Source organism: Solanum lycopersicum, chromosome 3 (assembly GCF_036512215.1).
Source record: "Solanum lycopersicum chromosome 3, SLM_r2.1".
Classification (NCBI taxonomy): Eukaryota; Viridiplantae; Streptophyta; class Magnoliopsida; order Solanales; family Solanaceae; genus Solanum; species Solanum lycopersicum.
In genome coordinates, this window is record NC_090802.1 from 45,970,178 (window position 1) to 45,981,852 (window position 11,675).

Sequence of the window (11,675 nt, forward strand, 5' to 3'; positions counted from 1 at the left end):
AATTTATACCAAAATGAGTTTGTATTCAAAAGGGTATGAATATTTGAGTCTTGTTACAAGCTAAAAGTGAAGAATCCAAGATACAAAATACAAAATTCTTGGAGATAAAACCCTTTGAATCAATAAGTTCTTCAAAATCCTCTCGAAACGTAGAACTCAAAATAAAAGCAAAAAATGTATGTCTAATGATAAAAACATGATACTAAATAAAATTAATAATGAGTATTTATAGTTTGCAAAAACTTGTGCTACTTCGGATCACTCGGCGCGGTTAACCGGGATTCATTATATAGCCTATAATATCTTTGTATTTAGGATCATTGGGTGACACAATAATGTCTAGTTAAACTACTTTGTGATGCACCAATTGCTTCTTCTATCTACCTATTTCATCCTTTCCTTTAAAGCTCAACACACTGGAACAAAAGCAATTTTCAGACTTGTTGGCGACTTGCCATGTGAACTCAGCAATCCTTAAACATTTATTTATTCGTTCTGTCATCCTTTGTGTTAATTTTCCAACTAGTGTGCATGCTTTCTCTTGAACTTAAAATACCTAAAACTTAAGGTTATTCATCAGTTATTAAGGCAAAATATGCATTTAAAGACACTAAACTTATAAAAATAGAGCCCTAAATGAGTCAGATTTGTGGACTCATCAACACCCCAAACTTAAAATTTTTATTCTCCTCAACTAAAACTCAAGTTCGGCAGGTAAAAATGGATGTCTCAAATGATAATAGACAAGAATGAATCTTGAATGCAAAAAACAAAGCTCAACTTACTCATGCAAAGATCAAGTGATTTTTCAAGATTACAGTAATTGCTTCAAATGCAAGTTCAAGCTCAACTAAAGTGATAAAATTACCTCACAATAAAGAATATCCCATATTCACACACAATGACACACAATTTAATGTTTAGGAATAAATTCCAACACTCACACTCCCAAACATGAAGACAATGCATCAATTAACCCATAGATTGCCTTTTTTTCTAACTTACTTTCATTTCAGCTCACTCAAGATCAAACAAATGTTTTTAGGATTGCAAGGGGGATGAGTGCATATGTATGGTAATTTAGGATCATTGACTTTTATCCTCAAGAGACGTTGTGCTTATAACACTTTGTTTCTCTTTCTTTCATTCTTTTCTCTAGTGATAATATGTCATCCCTTTATTCACTTTCCATAGATTGTTTGGGGAACCCCATTCCTTTTTTTATTTTGAGAATTTATTCCTCGAATTTTGATATTGCTTATTTTTTAATCCTATTTTTTTCTGCCTCTTTCTTCTTTATTTAGAGGTTCCATTTTTCTCAACACCATGGGTTTAGGGAGACAATTTTTCCACTCATTAACTATCCTTTTCTTTTACACCACACCAGCAACTTAGAATTTTGGCCTAACTTGGCAATTCAATCAACCACAAATTAAGAGAATATGGGTATAGGATTAAGAAAGGTCATGTTCTTTTCAAGTCTTACTAAAAGAACGGTAAGGCTCAAGGGATGTTCAAAATAGTTTCATACGCTCACAAGGAACACCACAAAAAGAGGTGTATGTCAAATTGGTTCATACTCTTTCAATGGTGACTAGGATTATATAATAAGTTCACATACTAGTGTCGACAATAATAATACTGAAAATTCTAGGTATAATCATGCATGGTTCATTATAAGATTAGCACACAAGACATTGTCACTAAAGTTAAACATGACTCCATACTTTTTCAAGCGTGCAATGTTTATTGCAGGAAACTTGATTTGACAATTGGCTAATCGCAATGGGATGCAAAGAGTTCAGATATTATCTATGAAACTTCATTTTGCCTCATTGTAGTCACATATTCATGTTTATTCGATTGTAAAAACTATTCAAGTCATCTATGTTGATCAAATGGAGACTCAAATTTGCCTAATAACAAGTACAGTTTAAGTACATACAATAAGTGGTGGAACGAAGAAAATTTTTCATATTTTTAGATAGGTTAATAAAATCTTTGCCATTAAAAATGAAAAGGAGATAAAAGCTCAAACATCCACATCCACATCCACAGTCTAATACTCAATGTAAAGCAGAACAACCCAAAGTATATAGAAAAAATAAATATGAATAAAGGTGGACCTCCCACTTAAAAACCCATTTGTCCTCACGTGCTAAAATTAAGTATCAAAAGGTAAATAAATATAAGACATAGATGGAGCTAAAGGAAAAATTCTATCTATGTAGTGTCTCCATCTGTCGGGGCTTTAGTTCCCAGTGTAGTGCTCTAAATATGGGCATCAATTCTCGGATTACATCAATTGTAATAAAATGGCAGGTCCACTAGGAATAGGTGTGGACATTTCAATCAGCGATGTATGAACCACCGATTGCACAAATGTCCCTACAAGATCTAACAAATCCCCAAATATTCTCTCGTCTTATCTCTCTATCATCTCCTCCTCATACAATGCTATAGATCCTTGATGTTCTATGTGTACAACTCCTCATATGTTGAACCACCCCTCTACACATCTCGTATAGTATATAGAAAGAATCACTGAGGTCATAGGAGAATCCTCTTCATCTGAATCCCTAAACAATGAATTTAAGTCAGTAGACTTCAAATAGTCTATGTGCTTCCTAAAATATACTTCTTGGACTTTCAAAGCTAAAACCTTAGATGCTTCTTCTATCTTCTCTAGCAAGTACTTAATCTAGTAGCTAAATCATCAACAGAGGTCCTAAGGGGGGTCAGTGCATCCAAGATATCCCTATTGATCATCTCTGAGAAGGATCTCTCCAATTGAGTAGCTCTCTATCAGATGAATAGGCCAGTTATTCCATAATAAAGGTCATGGACTAACTAATCCTGATAGGCTAGAAGGAGGATGAAGCACTTAGGACATGTGAAGATGAAAAAAGAGTGGGTGCACATGAAGGCTTAGAAGATGGAGTAGGAAAAGGTGTCTCCTCTATAAATGAGTCTACATCGACCTCTAGAAATGAATCTGTTGGAGATTCTCTCCTCCTATCAAACTCCTGTCAAGTGTACTTTCCTCAATATGTTGAATATAAGTAGAGGAATATGGGACGACCTCAATATCCTTTGTAGTGTCCCGTGATACTCTACAAAACTGGCACAACTCTTAGGAATGGTACAGAAGTCCGCTTCTTCCTGGGCCTCATGGAAATCTCTTTTGAAAGTAGTAGCCCTATATGTATGCGCCTACTACACATGATAGAACCAAGGAAAGGTGCCTTAGGATGTTTCCAAATGGACTCATTCTGGATGATATGATGTTGCTGCTAATAAAGCGAAACCAGGACAAGCAGCAATTTTGAGGTCCCTCTTCTCAATAGGATCCTATAAATTGATCCATTTTGAGGTTGTTTAAGAAATAAACAGAGTCAATAACCCCTTTAGGTCATCCATGGACTTATCAATCGGCAATCCCTCATAATGAAGTATAGAGTGCAACTGTCTGCACAATATATTGTTAATATATTTGCTATGGCTTTGAACTTATTTGCCTTTGACCATGACCAAATTATCTAGTCTAAACTCACTTGTATTCTTATTGTTATTGGGCTCACACTCCCCATATGTTGTATGAAATTCACTACCCCAAGAAGGAATTTAAGGGCCTTATGGCCTTGTGAACTACTCGAGCTTATGGTTACAGAAGGTTTCCATGATATTAGGATATTTTCCTTCTAAAACCCATAGGAAATAGGTCTTCCTTTGGGATAGTACACTCCTCATAATAAATTCAAGGGCCACATGAGGTATCTAAGATGGAATAGTGTCTATTGTCAGAGGAGTGGTAGTTGTTTGAATTTTTGTGGACATGTGCTGAGATCTTGCTCAAAGCTCATCCCTTCAGTTAATCAGAGGCTGATTATCTTCTGGTTTGGAGAAACAACATGGGTTTCAATAACTATTCATTTCCTAACTATGTGCTTCTTCCTTTTTCTTTGTCTCCAGGTGGGAGTTCTTCCCCTCTTATCTTTGAAGGATTTGACCATCCTTCATATATCTTAATGCCCTTTGCTAATTCCTTTGGTGGCATGTTTAGATTTGTATGTATTATACCGTCAAAGGATCATGAAAAATTAGGAGAAAATCAAGCAAATGCGTAGAAGATACATTGAAGAAAAACTCGTTGATCGAGTCGGCGAGTTGCTGAACCTCTTTGGTGAGATATATAGGGATAGACCAAGGCTTGTCTTAAAAATTGAAAGAATTTGTCTATAAGGATTCCCACTCAGCAAATCACCCACTACTTTTGGCGAGCATGGGCTTGTACGCCAAAAGTCAAAGAGCATTAAGGGTTCAAGGGAGTGTGCAAAGCGCGATCAAGAGTACTCCCACTAAGTCGCCGAGTTCCTTCAGCAACCGATGCTTAACACCAAAAGTTATAGACTAAAACATCTGATTTTCACAAATTTAAAAAACAAGATACAGATGGTAGGATAACCGCCGAGTATTTCGGCGAGAGTGACCTAGCTAACTAAACTGCCCAACATGCCCATTTTTAATCCCCCTTCTCGAATTTAGTCTTTGTAACACCCAATTAAATAATCAAAACATGCACTAATCAAATTCAAACAAGTCACCATCAACCCGGGATACTCAAAATTTTCTAAGTTTTGCTAAATTTTTCCATTTGATACAATTTCATTTAAGAAGTGTGTCGCCCACTCTATAATGAGCAATATACATCGATTGGAAAAAAGACGAGCTAATTAAACTTCACCGAATCAATATAACAATAACGCGAGCACAGCCCAATAAAATTTCATTCATTTAAAAGCACAAAAAATGTTCGGCCATTTGACAATCTGAGCGGTACATTCAAGATTTTTAACTTATAACATGCATTTACGCCTGCTAATCCTATCAGAGAGTCCCAACACACATCAACATGATTTTATTATTGAAAATGATTACAAAAGTATTGAATGTAAACTTGGGGATTCGAAAATAATCGAACTCCGAGCATAAATCAATCAAACAAAGTACTTATAAAATGAAAAGTATGGGAAAATACTACCTTGTGATGGGTTAATTAAGTTTAAAAATGAGTAAAAGTTCAATATTTCAAATTCTAAGACTTTTGGCCATTATAAAATTGTCCAATTGGTGTTCATTCGACAACACACCAATCCACTAGGTGACATGCTGATCCATTCGGCGACACGCCAATTCGTCAATTAGCGACACGTTGAGTTGTCACTTGGATCACCGAGTTTTATAGGACTTTAAGTTGAAATAAGGATCCAAATAGTTGTCTTCATCAGTAATGCCAAATAGGTCGGTGATTTTCCAATTGGATATTTTACTCGCCAATCAATGTTTCCTAAAATTTTTTGCATTTAAAGTTGCACGACTAACACACCATTTTTATAAGAGAATACTAAAGCACTTAAAAACATGGGTTGCCACCGAAGATGTGCCTTAGTTAATGTCGTGCCTTGATGAGAGAGTTTGCTACTCTCCGTTATTGGGGTTTGACCTAGTTTCACTAGCTAACCCCATTTTTTCATCTGGGTAGAGATGAGGCACTACATTACTCATGAGTGTTCTCATCGTCTATACTAATCAAGAGTGAGATCAGATCATCTGATGCAACCCCACAATATTCTCTTTTGTTTTCGGCATTCTATTTTGCTCGATGATTTTTCGGAGAATTTATTGAAGCGTACTCAGTACGAATATTCTCAGAGCCTCTAAACTATTTCTACTCATAAGGGGGTAGGTAACTCTTATTTTTGTTGCACTAGACTTCCACTTCTGATATTTTTGTGGCTAAATCCTTCATCTGAGTTGCCAGCGTGGTAAACATGAAGCCTTTTTTGACTTCTTGGTTTGACTCAGTCAATTTTTCACCATTTTCCTCATCCATGCTTAGGTATTTGTATGCCAATTAAAAGAAAAAAATTAAAAATAAAATTAGTCAACTACAACTAACAAGAAAATAAATTTCACCACTACGCAGCGATGAAACCATTTTTATTAGTGACGTCATCAAAGACACAACTTCAAATACAAGTTTCTATTATAGTACTATATTATAGTAACCCAACGAATGGTTAGGGTCAATTTCTTATGGCGTGGCTGTCAAAAGTAATAGAAAAATTAAATTTAATTCTAATTAGCCATAGCAAAAGATCTTAACAAATAAAACCATATCAAATGTATAGGGCTGACACAAGTGTCAAATATCAATGGAGGTTTATCATAAGTCAATAAAAACAACGAAAATATGAAGGAGTACTAATATGGGAAGTGAGATTCTTGGGATCTGATAGTAAAATAAGATAAACGAGATTATTGGATGCATTATTTTGATATAAAATTTATAGAATAATTGTAATTAGGCTAGACTATAAGGTCGATAATCTCTCTCTTTCTCTCGCAACTTACCCTATTTGAAATGGGTTCTCTAAGACACCCACTTGTGTAAGATCTCGAAAATTAATTAGGTTAACAGAGGCTAAAATTTTGGTGATGGTGTTATAAGGTCCTAAATAGTTCTAAAATATGGTATTGAGGTATTTTGTAAGAGCTTCGGTGCATTTCAAGTCAAACTTTAAGGGACGACTAAGACGTTCAATGACTAAGCCACCTTTGTGCCTCATATGTAATTTTATCCGTTTGTGTATGATTAATAACGTTATAAGTTCTTTAAATGATTTATTATGATGTATATAGGCATCATATTGAATTTCGTAGAGTTTGGAGGTCAAACGCCCAAGAACGTCCATGTTGTTCAAAAATATTGTCTTGAAATGACCTTGTGTGTCTAAGCATGTTTCGTCGAGTTTTACATGTTAATTTTAGATATAATTCATGTGATAGTTCCTTAAATCATATACGGTCATGTTTGGGTTTGAACCAACTGGGAAAACATCCGCAAGGACCATTCAAGGGTCTTTGAGGAAGGACCCTTGTTAGTGGCCAAAACTGCCCAAGGCAGTCCCACCTACTGATGGCAAACGACGGCCAGTGGCCTGGTCGATGCCCCCTATGTGGTGGGACACATATGGTACATAGACTGGGAGCTAAACTTCCAGTTTTAAGTCCCTCAATCCATCGATTGAGGACAGGAAGGCCTGTGTGTGGACCTACGCCCCGTCTATGAGTAACAGTCGTTTGGGTTCTTTGTTATGCGCAGGTTCAGTAAAAATTAAGGGGTGAACTTGTAAACTCACCCCAGTTCCAAATAAGAGTATTTGCGGTTCCTTAAGGGTCTTTTAGGTATTTTAAGTGTGTATGTAAGTCTTTCACACTTAGAAGAATTCATTCTTTCAAATAAAAACACTAAGGGAAGAATGTCGTACGGTGGGTATTTTAAGTGTGTATGTAAGTGTGTATGGTCCCTCTCTTGTATAAAATTTGAGAGACGAAATAAGTCGCTTTGTTATCGGAGTCACGGACTTAGTAAGGGAAGAATGTCGTACAGTGAAGCTAGATGATTATATGACCGTAGCTAGACTCATGGTCTATACACAATCAATTAAAGAGTCTAAAATTAAGAGGATGGATAGAAAATTGAATACGGGTGCTTCTACTGATCGAGACCAACCTAGATTCAAAAAGAGAGCTCCAACTCAAAAAAAAGCTAGGAGTGCTAAGGTGAAATTTCAGAGGGGAGTTTGTTCTCAAAATGAATAGCCTATATGTGTCACTTGTGGAAAGCGACACTATTGGAAACGTCTAGATGGTACTAGTGGTTGTTTTGGTTGTGGGAAAAATTATCATAAGGTGAGATATTTTCCTACCATTGCGGCTAGAGGAAGAGAGAGTAATAAAGTTGATCCAGATGTTCAAAGGATGATGTTCAAGCAACGAGGTTTTTCTATGCACTGTGGACAAGAGGAGAGAAGCCGGGTAATGGTGATGATGAATAGGGTAAGTCCTTGTTTTTATTTTAGAGATATGAGTTCCTTCTAAGTGGGGGTAATATTGTTAGACGATTAGATAGAATGATATAGAACTTTAGAAGTATGTTGCATATGCATGGAGTTTATGAGTTTTTTTTTAAATTGAATTTCTTTAAATTCTTGCATTGTGTAATGTATGAAACTATTATTAGGTTTTAAGATGTGTTTATATGATGTTATCTTGTATATTAACATGTTTCTATTATGAATTGAATAAAAGATGCGTTTTGGAAAAAATTGCACAAATTACTGTAGCTTGGAAACTGAACACTCTTAAATTTATAGAAATTTGATTAATTGATTATTTTGTCTAAATTTGTTGTAATGTGTTTATAAATGATGTATATGAGTATTATATTTAATATAAAATAAGTTTTTGTCTTTGAGATAAAGCATGTGAGTTTTTCTAGAATAATAAGTTATAGAATTGTTTTATAGTTTCTTCTTGTGTTGTGAACCTTGTGACTAAATGAAATTGATACTTTATTCTTGATTTTTTGTTGTATGGTATTTTTATTAGCTTCTAGTAAAATCTCTATTATTGGAAGTGTTCGGAGGGTGACATGTAACATTCGAGGACAAATGTTGTCCAAGTGAGGAACATTGTAAGATTCCAAAATGATTTAGCTGAACTAGAGCCTTAAATGTCTTTCATGGTGGTCTAAGGTCCTAATAGGTCTAAAATATTTTATTAAGGGAGTGTCTAAGAGCTTAGGTGCATTGGAGGTCAAACGTCAAGGGACTACTTAGACACCTATGTGCCTCGTATGTGGTTTTATGTGTTTATGTTTAACTAATGAGGTTATAAGGTCCGTCAATGAGTTATTATGATTTTTATTGGCAGTGTGTCGAGTAACCTAGATTTTGGAGGTCCAACATCCGAGAATGTCCATGACGTTTGAAATTTTTGCCTCTAAATTACCTTGTGTGTCTAAGCATTTTTCGTCAACTTTTACTTGTTCTTTTTGGTTGAAATTAATATGAGAGGTACTAAAATCATATGCGGTCAATTTTGCGTTGGAAACGGCAAGTCAAACATCCCCAAGGACCATCAAAGGGTCCTTGAGGAAGGACCCATGTTGGTGGCGAAAAGTGCCCAAGGCAGTCCAACATATAGATGGAAAAGGACGACTTGTGGCCTGGTCGACGCCCCGTAGGTGGTGTGAATCATCTGAAACTTAGCTTGGGGCACTAAAAATATAGTTTGTAGTCTCTAAAAACATCTACGCAGGACGGACGGACCGTATGTGGACCTATTCCCCGTCGATAGGCAAGCGTTGTTTGGGGTCTGTGTTATGCACATGTTTCACTACAAGTTGAGGGGTGAACTTGTAAATTCACCCCACTTCAAAATAACAGTATAAGTGGTCCCTGAAGGTTCTTTTGGATATTTTAAGTGTGTATATAAGTTTTTTAAACTTAGAAGAATTAATTCTTCCGAATCAATACCCCAAAATCCCTTAGCAATTCCTTAAGACTCCATTGAAGTCTAAAGTCAAGAAAGAGCTTGGATTGTTGAATTGAGTGGAGATTTTTTCCGTCGAAGTGAATAATTTTCACCATTGAGGTATGATATTTGATATTTGAAACTCCATTCATCAAAGACCCAAACATTCAAAGATGTTTTCTAACGTCTCCAAGTTGAATTGTCCAATTTCATCATTCTACCATGGGTTCTTGCATTAATTATTTTTTGATGTTTATTATGGATTAAATTGTTATTGTATTGGTGATTTTAACCTAAATTACCTATGAACCCTAGTTTTTGACTATTTTATGGGTTACTTGATATTGACTTGTAGTTTATGAATTCTAGTGTATATTTATATGGGTTATCTAATGATGTAAGAATTGTGTTTAATTGATATATAGGTTGTAATAGATTTATAAATCTTTATATAATTGAACAAATTTTATTTATTATCATAGTTTCTATATTGAATTATTGTTCACGGCCATTGGTAAAGGCCTTATGGTGTTTAATTGGAAGATTTAGCATCGAATTGTGGTTTTGAGGATGAAGTGGTGGTACACTGGCCTTTTCCTTTATTTTGATGTTTATTATTATATTGTGATTGGTATGTTCCACTTATGTGAAATAACCTAGTTGGAAGGTTATAAATATTGATGTCGAGAGCCCTAATGGTATCCTTCATGTAAAGGAATGGTGGACTTAGGGTTGATTGTCTAGAACAACATCATATCATCCTTAGAAAAGTCATACTGATCTATCTATTCACTATCAAAAGTTAGCCCTACTGAATATCTTTAGTAGGGTGAATGTTATTGGATTATGAACTAGATAAGGAACCTGTTTATGTGATCCTTTATTGTCAATTACTCTATGAGAACAAAGGCTAGCACTGAGTGACTATGTCATGTGAAAGCTCTACTTGAGATGGAAACTAGTGAACAATGTAGCTCTACTTGAGAATGAGACTCGAGCGCATAAAATCCCCTCATATTCCTTAACCATGTTCCTACGTGGGATGTGGCCTAGTTCTACCCTTAGCAAGTAGTTCACCGTCATCGGAGTATGTTAGAACTGCGGATTCCATGCCTATCTATGACGGTCTATGTCGGTTATTGCCTATTCTCATCATATGGAATACCTATTAGCATTAGAGAAGATCTATGAAGTTAAGGTGGCTATATGGGACACTATATAGACATTGCACAATAGGATCTGAAGGTGTTAATTGGAGTTCCTAGGTCTTGCCCAAGACTATTATTTGAATGTCTTTTATGTGTTGAATGTATTCTAAATGAACTAATGAATGTAATGACTTACATTAAGAAAGTATGTTAATGAAACAAGTACCTATCTAAAGTAGTTAAAGGTTGTCTAGTTAAGATTTTAAGGGGGCATACGAATGGTCACTTCATATCATATCTAGATGAGTCTTAAGAATGACTCTAGTTAGGGAAGATGTTGATTATGTGGACATGATCTAAACTTATTAAGTCTTAAAAATTATTTATGTAATCTTGAAGAGTTCAATCATGGACTTATCTTCTTGATCTACTTAAGTTAGTCTTTTGATATCCTTTTGTAAGGAAATGTCATATTATCTATATGTTGATATGTTTGATTTCTTTTAAGTGTGTTTATGTCTTATTATAAGTATTCTGGAGGGTCATTTAGGTATGTTTAGGGAGGTTGTATGCGGTCTCTCTATGTGTTGCTTAAATGGGTCTTAGGATAGCTATTAGTGAGAAGATTACACCATAAGAAGTGTCTAAAGAAGAAGTAGACAACATAACTGTAACACTGAATTCCTTCATTGTACAGTGAGTTGAACTTAGTGTAAGGGTATGTCTAAAATGTGTTTAATGTCTTAATTGTTATCTTATGTGTTTTTAAATTATTAGGTTTTTTTCTAATGATTGTAATATGATTTTTAAAAGGAAAGATACATATTTCTAATAAATGTTTGTTTTCATGATTTTTATGCATTATGCCATACTTAGTACACGTTGTTTTACTATTCAATGCTTTTATCTATCTCTATAGTTGTTGGTAGGTGAGGAGCATTTGAGAAGTGAAGACTTAGACCGTAGTATCATTCAAGAGAAGTGGAAGTATGTCCTCATTTGACTCGAGGGCATAGATGTTAGTTATGTTTTCTATTATAAGAATTGTATTAGACTAAGTATATCTATATTAGTATTGTGAATGGACCGTTCCCCAAAAGTATTCTCGTGTCTTAAGTTTGATGAGATTGAGACTTAGTATTTCCA